We start from the raw sequence: 17,622 nt of genomic DNA, 5'->3' as shown, positions 1-17,622 counted from the left end.
TCCATTATTAGAGCAGGTATTCATTTTGCATGAGTACATGAGTAAAAACAGTTTTCGGCAAATAATATCATTTTGTGCTATCTTCACTAATATGGGCAACACCCTAAATACGGCTTCATAACGCTCGAAGGTTTGATCAGGCATGCACAAAAGCTGACGCGTTTCGCGGACGATCAGAACATCAACGCCCAACGGCTAGCTGCGCTTGTGGTTATTGTTGTATCCTGAATCCTGTATCCTGAATGTTACTCAAATGTGCAGTGAGTGTTGATTTCTGGGCACAGGTTTGCCCACTAAAGAGTTTCGTCTTTATTAGTCTGACTGCCGCCTTCTTCACCATCACAACCACGCGGCAGTGTTACCTTGGGTAATGCGCAACAATAATAACCTTGATACTGGTTCTTGTAACCTTGATGGTTCTTGTATTCCTGGAAGCTTACCATTCTCAAACTTTCTAAAAGACGTTCAAAATTGCAAAAAACATGAATGACAAAACAATTGCTCTACCGAATTAACCAAACCTGACACTTAGATGAAGCATTAAAGAAAACAAATAACCGTGAGGCCCCCATGGCGTTAAAGTATGTGGAAAGGATTACAAATAAAAAACAGTAGATTAAGAACGAATATTTGATCAACCAATTTGTACGACTAAAGTACACTTTGATAACGATCGAAGGATTCAATTTCCATGCTTGGAAGATTGCCGCAAATAGAGTGCTGAGATTTGTCAAGATGGCGTAGAATTTGCCATCTGGGATGGCGCATCATTGCATTGCATTGTTTTAAATGCGAAGCATTTCTTAGCGAACTTCTGCGACTTTGAGCGTATCTATCTATCTGGCCGCCTACGACTTTGTGCTCTCCTGGCCGTTTCGTTAATGGGATGTACACCAAAATTGGTATGGCATAACATGATCTTGTGACGGACATAAATGACAGGTCATAACATGACAATCATGATATCCATGTCATGAACGACATGATTTACATGCCACAGTTTTGGTGCTCTTGCGGCCGTTTCGTTAGTTTGATATATACCGAAATTGGTATGGCGTGACAAGAGTGTGTGACGAACATAAGTGACAGGTCCTAACGTGCAAATCATGACACGCATGTCATGCACAGCATGACTTACGTGCCACGCTCATGGTGCGCTGGCGGCCGTTTTGCTAGCTTGATATACACCAAAATTTGTATTGCACGATGTGACTTTGTGACGAATATAAATAACTGGTGGTAACATGAAAATCATGACACACATGTCATATACAGCATGACTTACGTGCCACGCTTATGGTGCGCTGGCGGCCGTTTCGCTAGCTTGATATACACCAAAATTGGTAGCTCGTGACGTGACTGTGTGACGAATACAAATAACAGGAGTTAACATCAAAATCGTGACACGCATGTCATGTGCAGCACGACTTACGTGCCACGCTCATGGTGAGCTGGCGGTCGTTGCGTTAGCTTGATATACACCAAAATTGGTATCGCGTGACGTGATTGCGTGACGAACAAAAATAACAGCTGGTAACATGAAACTCATGACACGCATGTCATGTACAGCATGACTTACGTGCCACGCTCATGGTGCGCTGGCGGCCGTTTCGTTAGTTTGATATATACCAAAATTGGTATGGCGTGACAAGAGTGTATGACGAACATAAGTGACAGGTCGTAACGTGGAAATCATGACACGCATGTCATGTACAGCATCACTTACGTGCCACGCTCATGGTGCGCTGGCTGCCGTTTCGCTAGCTTGATATAGACCAAAATTGATATCTCGCGACGTGACCGTGTGACGAACACAAATCACTGGTGGTAACATGAAAATCATGACACACATGTCATATACAGCATGACTTACGTGCCACGCTCATGGTGCGCTGGAGGCCGTTTCACTAGCTTGATATACACCAAAATTGGTACCTCGCGACGTGACTGTGTGACGAATACAAATAGCAGGAGTTAACATGAAAATCATGACACGCATGTCATGTACAGCACGACTTACGTGCCACGCTCATGGTGTCTGGCGTCCGTTTCGCTAGCTTGATATACATCAAAATTGGTATTGCGCAACGTGACTGTGTGACGAACATAATTAACAGGTGGTAACACGAAAATCATGAAATGCGCGTCATGCACTCTAAGAAAAAAGAGAGTCAAAAGAGGGTCATGGAACCGTGACTCCCTTCGGGTGTCCCTCTGACCCCTTTTGGAAGGTACAGGCAGAGAAAAAGAGTTCGCATTTGGGAAGGAGTCACTGGACCCTCCTGAAGCGCGTTTCGATTGGATTCGGTATACGGAAGAGCCGCCGTATACGCCATACATATCGCGCGCTTGCCCTTTGGCGCCGTTGTGGCGCGTTGCTCGGCCACGCAGATGGGGTTGGTGCCGCGGTGGCGCGCCGCTCTCCTCTCTCAGTCGTCTCAGTCTATTGGAATGCATTGCGTGGTTGCGTAGGTTGCGCGTCTTCGGTGGTGTTGACGCCGGCTCGAGCCGTGCACAAAGTGACGCTTGGAGGGCGGAATATTCATGGAGCTGCGGACGACAACGGGCGCCAGTTAACGGTGAGTGTACTGCTTTCGTAGGTACTAATTATACAGCTTTAGCTGGGCGTCTGCAGCAGCTCTGCGGAACCTGCCAGCCATTTCCAACAGTAGCCTGTATCCGCGGGGCTGTTGCGGATGCCCAACTAAAGCTGTCAGTTAACGAGTTGCCACCGTTATGCGCGTTGCTGTACAAGCTCCCATAAAGTGAGCGATGGAAACAATAATCGAGGGTCATTTCTTGCTGATCGCACGTCGTGTCTGCACTACTGAAGGTGCAAGATGTCGTTTTGAGACGCACTTTAGTCTACTTCATAATAACGTTTCCATCGACCTTGAGTGTGCAGCGTGCTTCCACGCGTGGGAACGTGAAGAAAAAAAGCCTGTGTACAGAACGCTCAGACGCACTATATGTAATGGTTTTTGTTGGCTTAAAGACGGTAGTTTGAGGTGCAGATATAGTACGGTGGCTTCCAGAACGTACGCGGTAGTCATTCAAGTTGGACACGCCTCGTCGGTAAAGTGAAAATCTCTAGACTTTCGACGGCGCACGTTGTTGCGGCCGCCGGCGTGCACTCTTTTCCCTCGTTTCTGTTTGCTGTTTTCGTGGTTTGCATTGCGATGACGTTGGGCGCTATAACAGAATCGAGTGAGTGTACGTGATTGGGGGAGTTATGTGCGCTAATTCTAGCATACGACATGTCTGATCTCGACGTAGACGGCGTACGCACGCGCTGGGTGTCGTTCGGGCCCTAGTACTCGCATCTGTTTATCTGAGTATTTAAGGATGGTTTACGTTTGTAAAACATGCGGTCAATAACCGCTCACGGCATGCCCCTGGCTGCCGGAGGATGTGCTTTGTTGTTTTGTTGTTAGCCTTTATTATGTCTGTGTGAACCACTTATTGTGTAGGTTTTGCAAACCTTTACTGCAATTTCATTTTCTCATCATAATATCACGTTCTGCTTTTCAGATACCGTTTTTCATGGTGCTCACGCTGGACAGGAGCGACAACCTGGCAAGCCACAAGTCTGATGCCTCAAGCCGTCACCACTTTTTGATTTATTTTTAATCACAAGGAATAAATATGGAAACATGATGGCGATTTCTGCTGTTCATTTAGCACCATATGACACTGTGCACATCACAGTCACACATTTTAGTTGGCTATACTCATAGAAGCATGTAAATGAGCAATACCCAAACTTTTTAAATGGAAATCACAGACCATTTTTTCGCGCTTTCTTAACTTTGCTGGAAAATATGTGTTGTTTTGACGAGTTTTATTAAAATAATGCTAAAACTGAACTATTCCTTTTTTACAGTCGCTGGGCAGAACGGCAAGTATTATTGGACTTGCTTAAAATGAATACTCCACTATTTTCAACAGCTAGTAGTCACGCAAAAGTAGAGCAAGGATCAAATGAGTAGCTTAAAATACTTGTGGAGTCGCTTGATGCTTCGGTGTGGGTCCCTTGACCCCCCTAGAAGCGTTACCGGCAAGAGTCGTCTGACTCCCTATAAGTGGTAACGTGATCCTCCCGATGAGAGTCTTTCCACTCTTCCTAGATGATCAGGGGACTCTCCTAGAGCGAGCCGACCCTGACCCACCAAGAGAGTCACCGTGACTATTTAAAGAGAGTCCTATACGTGGCAAGTCAGAACTCTGCGAAAAGAGTCACGTATACTCTTTTTTTTCTTAGAGTGTGTAGGGTATGATTGGAACGCCACGCTCATGGTGCACTCGGGGCCATTTTGTTAATAGGATATATACCTAAATTGGTATGGCATCGCAGGAGTACGTGACGAACATAAATAGCAGGTCACGCATCGTATATATGTTGCAGAATAAATGTTTCATTTGCGTGGCACATACCAGATTTTACACGCATGCATGTATGACAATCTCGCGATATATAGCGAACTAGATGTCACGACATGAATGACTTCATTAGCCTCAATGACAAACTAGGCGATGTATGCAGCTCTATGCTGGCTGCTTCGCATTACATCGATTCCCACGCTGCGTGGGATCTGCCGATTTTTTTTTTGGTAGATACTCGAGTATTTGTCTAGATTTCAAAAAATTCTGGCACTTAACCCGCAATATCTTGTACGCCGGCAAGAAGGTTGCTCAAAAGGAGTTCATATTGAAGAAATTCGAGCCTCAGAAAATAGTACTCGACATAATTTTATAGATTTCGTCAAGGTGTCTGGCCTTGTTCATCATAGCACTTTGTTAAGAAAGCGAGGATTTTATGGTTTAACAAGCTATTTAATGTCATTTGTTTTACAAGATAAAAGTAATGTTCTCGTAATGGGTCCAGGAAAACGATACGATAAGAAACTGGTCAAATGTGGTTTCCCTCACGGATGTTTTTCGGGAGCATTTTTATTTTCGCAGTCTATATTGATATTCCAACAATCTATAATAATGGTACATTACGTATAAATGAGCAAAAAAAAAAGAATAATATGAGCAAAAAAGAGAATCTATGTATATAAATAAGTGCAACTGGCACCAGTTATTTTTTAAGGGGATTTCAGACAGTCATCGAGGAGTTCGTAAAGTAGGTTGTGCAATAAAAAAATAAGTCACCTCACTATCAAGGCCACCTGAAAACTTGCATCATTAAAACTGAGTTGTCTGCATGGTTACCATCTCATGACTACACTCTAAGCAAAAAAAAGAGTACTTGGGCTTCTTTTGGCGAGTCTTGACTCGCCACGTGTACGCCTTTCTTTAAAGGGACCATGAAGCGGTTTTGACGATTTTGTACAAACGCGTTGAACCAGTGAAGCAATTCCCAAGGATCATTCGCAGATTGATTTAGGCTCTCTGCGTCAAGATCGTAATACATTACAATTAAGACTGTAAACAGGTGAATCGCTGCAGACTGAGGTAGCGAAGCCGAACAAGTGTTAAACTTCCCGCTACATTCTACGTAGGATTGTTCCTTTATGAGCAGCACCGGCTACCGCTCTTATTGAATATGTCTCGTCTACTTCACTGAACCTCCGGTGGACAGCGAGCATATGGTCTGCCTGTGTTACAACGTGCTTCGTGTTGGCGTGACATGCGCGAGAATGTTTATCTGAAGGTTTGTTCTCTCGGTGACCATGAATTGCCCTAACTGCGTTGTGTACTGCAAATTTAGTGACTGGTGACTTGTAAGGCTGCGACATCGTGTAAGGCACGTAAGGCAACCAGCGAGCGGAGTTGCTTCAGCGGGTAGGGGAAATGAGCGTCCAGTTCTCGCTACCCGGTGATCGCCAGGATCCAAGCGTCTGCAGCGATAACATCCCCCTGAAGACACAACTACATTGCCCAAGTTTACGCTTATCGGTGATTATTCTCATATACATTGAATATTAAAGTGTTTTATGACGAGGTCCACCAAAACTTCACTAACGTATTTACGTCACGAATATGACGTTGGTAAAATGCACAGTAACGGATGACCAAAACAAACTAGAAAACAAAGTTTCATTGACGCGGATCGCCTGGGAATCCAACCCACGACCTTTCGGCCCGAGACGAAGGCGCTGGGCGCTGTACCCACTGCGTTACCGACACACATGTACGATGCTCCAGAAATGCACCTCATACCTCTAACACATTCTCTCTCGCGCGCGGTGATCTTGGTTTGCGAGGTGGCGTCGCTGTTTGTCAGCGGTGAAGTGAAGTACTGCGTCATGAGACTAATGAGCGCTGATATGGGAGGTATTCGATGACGACGCAGTTTGGGCTCCTCGATGCCAGCGAAGGAACTCCGGCCGCGCTGGCATTGAGCCGGCTCCCTAGACTTTAAGTGACGTGCTTTGCCTTTCGCGTCGCGTTATCGTGTGGCGACTCGTTGTTGTGCGATGGATCTATGACCGTGCTCGAATTGTTTCGTTAAATTGGGAAGTTCGTAAAATTGAGAAAGAGATTATGCGATGCGTCGTTATCTAATATTGTAACGCTGTGACACCCAGAAGCTACTGTGGCATGGAATTTGCCGATTAGCCCCTCCTGCGCACGTGGAAAGTCCGCGAGGGAGGCCTACGCATGAAGCCTTCCTTATCCCGGTGATGCAGGTCACGTAGGCGGTCCCGTGAAGCTGACAGGCTGCTGATAGGCAAAGACGGCAGAGAGAATACATTGATCATGCGAGCAGGCCGAGCATGAAATTTGCGAGGAGACGATCACTTCCACCCTGTCGAATAAACCATTATATAACGAAAGCAATCACTGTGCTTCTGTGGGAGCATTTACAGGAACAATAAAGCACCGCTAGACCTAGAGCCATTTCATACGAAAAATATGTGCCGACTGTTAAGTGTGTTTTTCCGTGCATGGGCACAGTGTGCAGCCTCATCAAAATGAAATGAGGGTCGTCACCAGGCGGCTATATGTTTCAGCACGATAGCGAAAGAGTTCACGCCCCAAGAAAACACGCCTCTTTATGAACACAATCTGTGGGCAGGAAGATTTCGACCAATCATAAGCAGCTCATAGCTGATATGGAAAAGAAACCAAAACTAACAGGATCCATTACGAATTCGCCTAAGACCACTCAAAGGTGAAAGCCATCAAATGTCGCTATCTTAACGTTAAATTTATGTCAGGTAAACAGCGCTTTTTAAGTGGCTAGCACTATAGGGGCTCGGCTTGTCCGTATATCTCAGGGAGCGTGATCACGCTCACAATAAAGTGCTCAATACTGGCCTAACACAAGGCTAGTGATGCTCCACAGCGGTTTTAAATAAACGAGCAAGGTCTAAAATAATATATTCAGGAGAAATAACCAAGAAGTAATCGCAGTAATTAGCACGATATCCCTAAAACGCTTCGGCAACGTGCGGCTGACAGGCGCGGCGTGCAAGAAAGGGCGCGATTGCTCCTCCCACAAGCGCTTCTCCGGCGCCTTCGTTGCTACATTTGAAGGGGAAACAACCTGGCGGAACTCGCTGCAAAAGACATGTATATCAACTGCAGTAACAAGCAGGAAGTCGATATAGCACAGCGAAAATTAGCACGTATGTCCCACACCGAGTTTGCGAATATCCCTCACAAGGTTCTACTCATGCCGAGGAAACCCCACATGCTTATCTCAAAGATTGACGTCATCGACGGTTTGGTAAACGGAGCGGTGGTAACACCACGCACGGAAATCGCTGGGTGCCCGCACTGCGCGATTCTTTAGGTTTAATAATAGTGGAGCTGCGTTTAGCGCAGGATTTAGAACTACATCGAACACTACACAAGTTTTTTAAAATATTTTAATCACGCGAATGCCGGAAACTCGAAGCGAACGCGCAGCCCGCGTGCCTCCAGCCACGCTTGAAAGGAAGACAGTTTCTTTTTAATTCTTCTTAGTTACGAGAGTGCCCCAACGACGCAGTAAACGCGCAGCTCCTTCGTGAGATCTCACGCGATATTTTACGTAAAGTTTCTTGATCACACCGAAATTTTTTTAGTATCAGGCATATGACAATTTTGCCTTGAAACAGAAAGCTCTATTTGTTATGCCAACCGAGGTCCCACGGAAACACTTCCGCGCTTCTAACGCTTATATGAGCACATTTATTGAAAGGGAGGGGGGTGGCAAATGCACAACTGCCTTCCTTCTTCCGCGGTCAGAAGTAGGTGGTCAATTTGTTACACAAAGGGATACTGGTACCATTCGTACCAGCTTGCAATGTTACAAATCCCGTTCAATACGGTTTACGTAAATTCATATCGACAGAACTTTTCTCTTCTCTCTAAGGAGGTAAGAAAACCTTGTAAGTGTGAAAGCTGTAGTCGGCTTATCTTTAGGCGTCTCCAGGGCATTCTTAACTCGTCAAGTACGATGTTTGCTTAAGAAATTTGGAAAGGTTCTTACAGGCATAGCAATTTTCTTCATATCGGTGCATTTGCAACATTGAACTGAGATTGTAATTGTTGAATGAGAATGCTGAAATGAAAAATGTAAGTTTTTTTATATATGGCTTCCCGTACAAGAGCATTTTGCGACCTTAGCTGTTTGTACTTTACATTATTCACACCACAGAAAGCGAGAAAAAGAATTAGATTTATAATCTATGCAAACGGCACCGATTATTTTGTGGGGGGAAATGTGGGCACAGACTGACAACAGCTAATCAAGTCCTAACTAGAGTAAATTATTGTGTTAATCAAAAGCACTAAGAAAGTTATATTACTAAAGCAAAGACGGTATTATTTGGACAACGAAGCAGCAATCCTGAGCCAAAAAAACTAAGTGACGTAGAATACCTTGTACTATTGACCAATAGAACATGATCAATCTACCTCGGAAAAGACAGGACATTTCATGATTATGTCACCGATATGATTATTTAACTCTGTATAACGAATGATGTTATATGCAAGACTTCTTAAGTGCGTTTCTTCCATAGGCGTGCGCACAGGGGGGGGGGGGGGGGGGGCAGAGGGGCGGCCGCCCCCTCTAATCACCTAAGAGGGGGGCGCAAAATCTGCCCCGTACCTTGACCCTTCTAGTCCCCTAAAATACAGGCGGGGCGCAAAGTCTGCCCCGTACATTGACATAGTAGAGTGGGGGGGGGGGGCGCTGCAATGAACCTTCGCCCCCCCCCCCCCCCTGATGGAGATGCCTGCGCACGCCTATGGTTTCTTCTATATTTGTCGAAGCGCTTCTTTGCCAGGCACTATTTTTTCCAACTATAATTTTTGTTTTCCTCACTTCAAGGATCGGAAAAGCGCGTTGTCCGCGTAATAAGTAGAGTTTCATTTTATTTCACACCAGTGAACTTCTTATAATGAACCTAAAATTATTGCAGTTGATGTGATCCATATTCACACGTTGTGCAGAAGATATAGGCTTGGGCTAGTAAATAATAACTTAACATTTTTAACGTTCTAGACATACTAGCTGGAATAAAAGTGAGCAAGACAAAGTATAGTTTGTTCATGAAAAGCTGAACACTGGCAAGTAAAAAAAAAAGCATGTTGATTATTTGTTGAAAATAAATGCTAGAGTTTTCGTCAGCGTCCCATTACTAAACACAATGCAAAGCAAATTTAACACAATAGAGAAATGAATTAAATGACTCCCTCAATTAACTACTGAAAGAACACTATTACCCCAAGCGTGCTTGTATAAGGTGTTTAAGTTAACTTGCGCCCACTATTAAAAACACACATAGCCCATACGCGTGTCGAATCGGCACACGATTGTTCCGTGCCATATGGAGCACATCAAGGTATTTATTTCCTTATGTCAAGTTGGGTACTTAACAAATATTGCTGAAATAACATTTAAGTAGTAAAGCTAGCGAAAAATATTCAATATAAAAGTTGTTGCGCTTGTTCAAAAACACGGCTATTTTTTTCATGTATGCTAAGATAACTTCTCTATTTCACCCTTTCCAGACCTCATTTACAGGGCGCGAGTTTAAAAGATTGCCCCGTGACTGTCGCCTAACACGCGGTAGTGCTATATATATATATATATATATATATATATATATATATATATATATATATATATATATATATATATATATATACCAGTGGGAAGCTGTGCCGTACACTCGAGAACTAGGCGATACGCCACTGACCACGCGCCTGCCTTGCCTCCCAGATCCTCCTGTGTAGGTGTTGGGAGATGTGCATCAATTAAAAAAATACTTCTACAATTTCTTTTGATCACGTTGAAAAGGTTGTGCATTGTGTTTGCTTTGGTCTATAACGTTCGCCTACATAGCTGAGCCACAAAGTGGAATTATTTACTTTATTTCACGGATTAGACAAATATTTGCGGTGACTGTTTTTCACATAATGAAAATGAAATTTTTGCTAATATAATGATGTAATTTGCTTGTTTCTTTGCTTGAAAAACAGGCTGAATTTTCTGGAAGATGTATGCGATCATAATGTAGTCTGTTGCAGAATAGTTGTGAACGTCATTATCTTGAAGATAACAATCTGAAGGTGTTGACTGATTGACAAGTCTGACAGTTCTTTCATTTCAAATAAACAATTCTGTTGCACTGGGACATGATTGATTGAGATATCCTTTCGAGAAGCATTTTTCTTCTGCCAGATATTCTGTGAAATCCAACTTCACAGAAACTTCACAAACTTCATCAACTGATTCCAAGAATACATTTTTCTTAGATTGCTTTATTGTGAGTACATGGCACTGTACTCTGACTTTTGGAAGCGTCAGTGCATGGAATGCGAATTTTGTTAAACACATACAGCACTCAGGTGTTTTGTAAGTGAGTTCTTGGAGTGGCACGTTTTGCAGCATCGCCCCTACCAACGTTTTTACGCCATAGAAAATATGAAGCTTGAGTGCCTAATGAGACAAACATTGAAAACGGCCGCGGGGATACCTCACTACGCATCTGCCGAAGAATCTAATAAGATGGGTATTCATAATACTCAGAGGACTGTTCTGTGCCTTTCTTACAAGACAGTCGACGCTACTCACTAAAAGTACAGCACGCAGAAGTATCCTGGCCATACTAGACGAAAACCTAGAACAATGGAAACATGGACCACAAGATCTACCCGAAACAGTCGGGAAACGGGTCACCAATAAATCCTTTCCCAAAAATAAGCATCCCATACACTACAAAGGTAGGAGAACGGCTAGTGCTCTCACTCTCCTGAGGGCATTTAAACAGCAAGCGGGTGTCTCAAAGCGGTAAAATATACAGGCTCGAACAGAGCATTCGCAGTGGTGGGGATTAAGGGTCGCACGTCGCTGTCATATCCGCAATAGGTGAGGAGGCGGCCATCACTTCCACCATTACAAATTCACAGTCAGATAGTGTGTGACTTCCAAACACAATTTTCCCCGGGGTAGAGTTGCTCAATTCCTAGAGAAACATTAGAGAAACACATTAGAAAGTCTTTTCTAGATAAACATTAAATTACTTGCCACTCGTCCATTTTTGCAACCCTCGAAACAAGACGGCCCATCGGAAAACCCCATGTTTAGTAGGGTGGGCGGTGAGCCCCGCAGCGTTGTAGAGATCCCAATTATCAAAATAGCCGGATTTCATGTCGTTATTTTACCCACCACTTTCGTTTTGGATGAAGAAGGTTTCCGCCTCTACACAAGAATCTCAATATAAAGATAGAAAACCTTGAAGGACGCTTGAGCTTTGCTTTCAAGAGTAGAACGCAACAGCGTAATCGGACCGTGTTCGTATCTCCTTCTCAATCGTTAGCCTGGCTTCGCTTTTCGGATGACACCTAAACCGTGCCGCAAGGAAAGCAAAAGTGAGGACGCGCGCAATCTCCCATCTTCACGCATGGGGCGCGACAGAACATGGAAAGCGCACCCGCGGGCCCTTTGCGCCATCTCGCGGGTTTTCTGTCAAGCCGCTGAAGAACGTTCGAGAGGTGCGTACCACCAACGCTAAATGGTGTGTATAAATAGCTCGCCGTTTTTATAGGAATTGATGTATGTGGGGTGGCCGAGCGGCTTAACGCATTGCGCCACCCCGCATACATCCTCCACTGCGACGCCGCCAACACCGGAATTTCTGCGAAACGAGCTCTTTAACGCTATCGCGTTGGAATAGCCTGAACAAGGCTCCAAACACACTCCTTCCATAATCATGTAGTTTTCTCTGATATGCTTCATTCGCAATTTTCTGCCGCATGTATACTACGCTCTTAGGGAGCTACCCGCAACGATATACTTCGCGGTTGGAAGAAAGACCATTACCTCTAGAATTAAGAGAAATACTTCCTCCAGCCGCTTAGAAGACCCTGCGGCGCCAATCGGACGTGGAAATGCAAGACCGAATCCTCGCCTATGTGGTCGCCAGTAGGCTTTACCTGATGGTGATCTACTAGGGCACTGCACAATGGCCCTACACAACTAGAGGTCTAAATAAAGGCATCCTCTCTCGCTTTCCAGCATCACAAGACGTAGCAAGACAAAATGTTGAGGCGCCCTATAAGTCCAAGCTGATGGTGCGGCTGATTGAAAACAAAGCGCCATCTAGTATTAAATGCGAAGCATTTCTTAGCGAAAGAAGTGCACTTTGACCGTTTCTATCCATCGCTCTATATCGCCGCTACGTCTGGACGCTTTCGTTGTTAGCTCCTTAGTTTCGTGCAAGCCAATTTTGGCATAGGAGGGGATGAGTGTACGTCGAATATCATTCACAGGTAATAATATGAATAACTTAACTAGCCTGTCACGTGCGTCATGAGACCCTTTACACGAGTCACATTAGGCACATCCCCGCAAATACGGCCCGTGTTTTGCGGGTATGCGCCACTGGCGATTGACACTATATGAACCCATGGAAAGCAAGAAAAGACTTTGGTAATACGATGTTAAGGAGTCCGTGTTGCAAAAAATCTGGCATGGTCGTCGAAGGCGTTGCCGATGAGTGAAAAATCTCGATGAAAGCCAAGAATACAAATCACGGCTCGAGCCGCGATCAAACCCTGGCATTCTGTATGAGCTGCGCCCGTGCTTCATACTGTTTATGAAAAAAGTGAAAGCCCGCTGTTCACCAACCATACACTGTAAACCATACTACACCCATATAGGTGTTTTTTGGCGTCTGTAAGTCACACCCATACTTCCCACGGAAAAGGTGTGACAAGCATGATTACACCCTTCTCGTGGGCACACTTCACAAACTTAAACCCTTTATGCATCAATTTTCAGGGGTGTAATATGAAAACTACACCCTTATGGCATTAGTGGAATTTGGTGTTTACGCAAACATACGCCCTAACACCTTTTCAAAAATACATAATAATTGTTGGGGTCTAACGTCCCAAAACCACGATATGATTATGAGAGACCCCGTAGTGGAGGACTCCAGAAATGTCGACCACCTGGGGTTCTTTAGCGTGCACATAAACCTAAGTACACGTTCCTCAAGAATTTTAGCCTCCATCGAAAATGCGGCCCCCGCGGCCGGGATTCGATCCCGCGACCTGCGGGTCAGCAGTCGAGCACCATAACTACTAGGCTAACGTGGCGGGTAGCTTTCAAAAGTATAAATAAAGCGGTGCATCACGAAAGGATGCGGTATATACCTAACACCCGCAGCGCAGATGGCAGCAGCTCCCCGCGGCATTGAATCACGACGTAACTAGGCGTGCGCATGCGTGTGCCCGCAATACCACGTGGTTAAGGAGAAACGTTTCTCCTCTGGCGCTTGCCGCAAGAGGGCGCGACAGCTAAAGCGTCCGCAAAGGAGAGAACTGCTGCTCTGAAGGAGCAACGCAACCCGTCGCTCCATTCTGCTCCCTTTTTTTTTGAGTGCACCACCCACTCTGGTAAAATACGAAATGCAACTGTGCTTATTTCGTGCGTGCATGCTATATCGTAAAATGTTGTAGCAGTGGATGTGTGCGCACAACGAGCAGAATCGAGAGAAAAAAACCGAAATGTAGCTGCTCGCAGCTGTAAATGTAACTGAGGCTTAACAGCTTAAAACATTCGACAGGGTAACGTAGCGAAACTTCGTCACAAAAATGGATAGGTGTAAAATTCCAAGAAACGTCCCCACACCCTACCAGTTATTAGGGTGTTAGGTTTGAACATATGCCCTTCATGCGCACTTATTTCAAATAAGGGTGTGCAAAGGGCGTTTTTGTCGTATTTGCAGCCTCTGAAAAAAAATGTCAGAAATAAGGGTGTACCATGGGTGTTTCAGTGATTGAAACACCCTTATGGATGCGAAAAGGTTTACAGTGTAGGAACTGAGAAACATTGATACGCCTGTGTTTCCCGTGTGTTTATCTGCTATTTCGTGTTCTTATCTTAAGTTTATTTGGACGTTTGTGCTTTTGTCTGTTATTTTTGTGTGATTATGTGATATTTTCTATCCTTTTATGTTTTTTTCTTGTGATTATCTTACTTGTTTTGCAATTACCTATTTTTTGTCGTATGATCGCCTTTCTACGGTTTCATGCTGTATGCTGATCCGAACGGGGTGCGTCCAACTCCCTGCGCTGGCGTTTCTTTCTCCGCTTCTCTCTTCCATAGATCCGTGTCTAGCTCCCGACGCTTGCATTTTGCTATCGCTCTGCTTGCTCGGACAGACGAAATAGCCCTTTGGCGACGCTGGCGTTCTAAACGTGCCGCCAGCTCGGCTTATGTGCATCATACGTGGGACCTGAGTGACGCCAACGTGAACTATGAGACCACGACAGGGCGTTTTCTTAAACTGATCCGCAGTGAAAAGACCATTTAGAAGCGCCACGTCGGGGCAACGCCAATTCAGTTGCAGCGTCGGCTTTCACCATAATGCACTAAACATTGGGTGTACAGTGAAATGGGCTAGTTGGTGCTTGTGCGTTGTGTGACAACGCTGCAACAACGAGGAAAAAGCTAAAGCACACACACGACGGGGCACAGCTCTCACTATAAACTGATGTTTTTTTAATTCAAGAAACGTGTTAATATAGACAAGATCCCCGGCGAGCAAGTTTGGTCTTCGCTTTATTAACGCGTTTCTTGAATAAAAAGATCTGTTGACAGTCAGCGCCGTGTCCCGCCGTGTGTGCGCCTCTGCTTTTTTCTTGTTCTTGTAGCACTGTAAAAGAATGTACGAAACATTGGTTTTACGCCCCAAAACCACGATATAATTATCACGGACGCCATATTGGAGGGTTGCGGAAATTTTGGGCACCTAGGCTTCTTTCCCGTGCAGCTAAATCAAAGTACACCTTCACTGAAATGCGGTCACCGCTGCCGGGATTTGATACACGACCTCGTGGTCCGCACTCGAGCACCATAACGGCTAGAACACGGCGGAGGGTCCTATAAGCGTTAGGATGCTAAGACTCCTTCAGAAGAGTAACATAAAAACGCCTCTTGGTCCCATACATTGTGGGAATCGATTTCATGCGAAGCAGTCGGCGAGAAGCAGCCTGCGCAAGATTTCTGTTTCTGAGTGAAGCGATGCGAGGTGGATCGACATTGATTCCGAGAGCTGTAGTGAAGCGTTGCTGGAATAAGCCGATGACCATATTTAAGATATGCATATCATCGAACCGTTGATTTCATTTAGTTGTGATAATACTAACTTCATCTTAACGTGATGCTGACGTTACGTCGGACCATCAGCTACCCTTACACGCCAGTGTAGTGGACGCGTCTGGCGAGCATATGCGCATAGCTACTAAATTTAAACAAAAAAGGCGATCCACTTTGTAACGCTTTACTCGAAGCGAGAAATCCTGCAAAGGCTGCTTGCTACTCGCCGACTGCTTCGCATAAACCAATTTTCATAATGCGTGGGATCTGGCGAAATTTTGATGTTAGCTTTAAAAATGAATCTTCTTAAGAAAATTCGTTGCTGGGCTAGTTGGTTCATAATATTGAATATTGGATAGCGCGTATTCGAACAGGACAAAGAAGGAACACAGACGCACAGGACAAGCGCTACTCGCAGGTAAGCCTTATTCCGAAACGCTTCCCTACGGCCGCGTTACCATGCGTAGGGGCACTTCACATTAGAGTCACAAAACCATCATCAAGATCGGAAGATTAAGACAACGACAAATCATAACCATCTTTCTAAGAACTGTTTTTCTTTAGTGCGCAGCACATCAGACGTGTCACTGATACAGGTGCTCTATTTCTTTATAATAATTGCTGTATTTCTTTCCTTGTTGTGCTGCGCAGTAAAGAAAAACGTTTCCTAAAAAGATGGTTATGAATCATAGCCATCTTTCTATGAACCGTTGTTCTTTTCTGAGCAGCACAGCAATGAAAGAAAGAGATCAATTATTGTATAACCATCTTTGTAAGAACCTTCTTTCTTTGCTGTGCAGCACAAGGAAAGAAAGAGCAATTATTAGAAAGAATGAGAGGATCTGTATCAGTTACACGTCTGATGTGCGGCGCACCAAAAAAAAAAGAACAGTTATTAGAAAGATGGATATGATCTGTATTTGTCTTGATCTTCTTGTCTTGATGATCGTTGTGTGACTCCAACGTGCACTGCAGCTGCGTGTGCTAACGCGGATGTAGGGAAAATTTCGGAATAAAGCTTAGCTGCTACTAGCACTTGTCCTGGGCATTTGTGTTCCTTCTTTGTCCTGTTCCAATTCGGGCTGTCCAGCATTCGAGAGTCTCCGTAGCATTCTAACGTATATTGCACTGCAAAAATGCCCACTTATAATCTATCATTTTAGAAGCCCACAATATATTAGCTTCTGAAATGTAAGTATTCGCTTGAAGCTAAGCAGAAACTACCAGTGAAGTGTAATATAGTTCTAACATATGTGAATGCTTTCATTTGGAGGGTATTATTAATCGCTTGTGCTCGTTTCATGCTTATTGCTTCAGTGTTTTATGTGCATTGCCAAGAAATCACGAATTATATCATGCCTTTTTCTCGACCTATTTGCTGCAATCCCCTCGAGCCACCTCGGACAGCAAGCAGGATACATTGTGGATACTAAATATGAGGCCGCTGAGCATCCAGATCACAAACACGAAAGCGAATGATGTTTTTCCAAAGAAAAGGATGTTGACAGCAGTTGCAACTGAATATTCGTAGAATATATTTGGTAAAAGAGAATGATTTTATTCAATCGATATATTAGCCTGGTGGATTGTCTTTATTGTTTACGCTGCGGACGTACATTTTGTCACCGAGAAATGTGGCCCCTACTTTAAATCATACGGACGTTGAGTTGAGCTCTTGACCGTCTGCTGTACCGGCGGTAGACCGATGCAAATTGATATGCGTAGTGCACAGTACTTAGCAAAACGCCAGGACGCAGCTGTGGTCTAACCTCTGACGTAGCCAGGGGGAGCGTTGGGGGTGGGGGTGGGCCTATGTGATATATGTCGATCTAAAAAATAACGCAGCTAGCACACTTGTACTATTTTCCTCCCTCGTATATCTCGACATCACGATGGCTGTGGCGGTTTTGTGTTTTGGCTGCATCATTCAGTTCTCAGAGGTCTTCAGCACAGCTAGCGATGTTTGCAAGCGACGGTCACGTACTATGCCATCATACCCAGGCCACCCACGAATGTGACGTTGCAGCAGGAGGACGCAGCAGGTCGGCAGAACACCAGGTCAATGC

This window comes from Rhipicephalus sanguineus, chromosome 7, assembly GCF_013339695.2.
Source record: "Rhipicephalus sanguineus isolate Rsan-2018 chromosome 7, BIME_Rsan_1.4, whole genome shotgun sequence".
In the NCBI taxonomy this organism is placed as follows: Eukaryota; Metazoa; Arthropoda; class Arachnida; order Ixodida; family Ixodidae; genus Rhipicephalus; species Rhipicephalus sanguineus.
This window is presented reverse-complemented; position numbering follows the sequence as displayed.